Source organism: Urocampus carinirostris, chromosome 2 (assembly GCF_059441175.1).
Source record: "Urocampus carinirostris isolate Australia breed hairy pipefish chromosome 2, RoL_Ucar_1.0, whole genome shotgun sequence".
Lineage (NCBI taxonomy): Eukaryota > Metazoa > Chordata > Actinopteri > Syngnathiformes > Syngnathidae > Urocampus > Urocampus carinirostris.
The window spans coordinates 54,593,109-54,593,308 of record NC_142350.1 but is presented as its reverse complement, the minus strand read 5'-3'; positions in this window follow the sequence as shown (position 1 = coordinate 54,593,308).

Below are 200 nucleotides of genomic sequence, written 5' to 3'. Positions count from 1 at the left end.
ATCAAGCGTCTTTTTTTTTCTTCTTCTACTTTTGTTATTGATGGAATCGGGGTCTGATTAAAGCGTTCTGTATATTAGCGTCCTCCTTGGGAAAATAACGCATCACAAGAGAGCGAAAAACAAAAATAAAAACTGCAAATGTAATGTAAAGATCTGGGATAAACAGCATGATTATGTAGTCTGGACAGGGTGCAATTTAG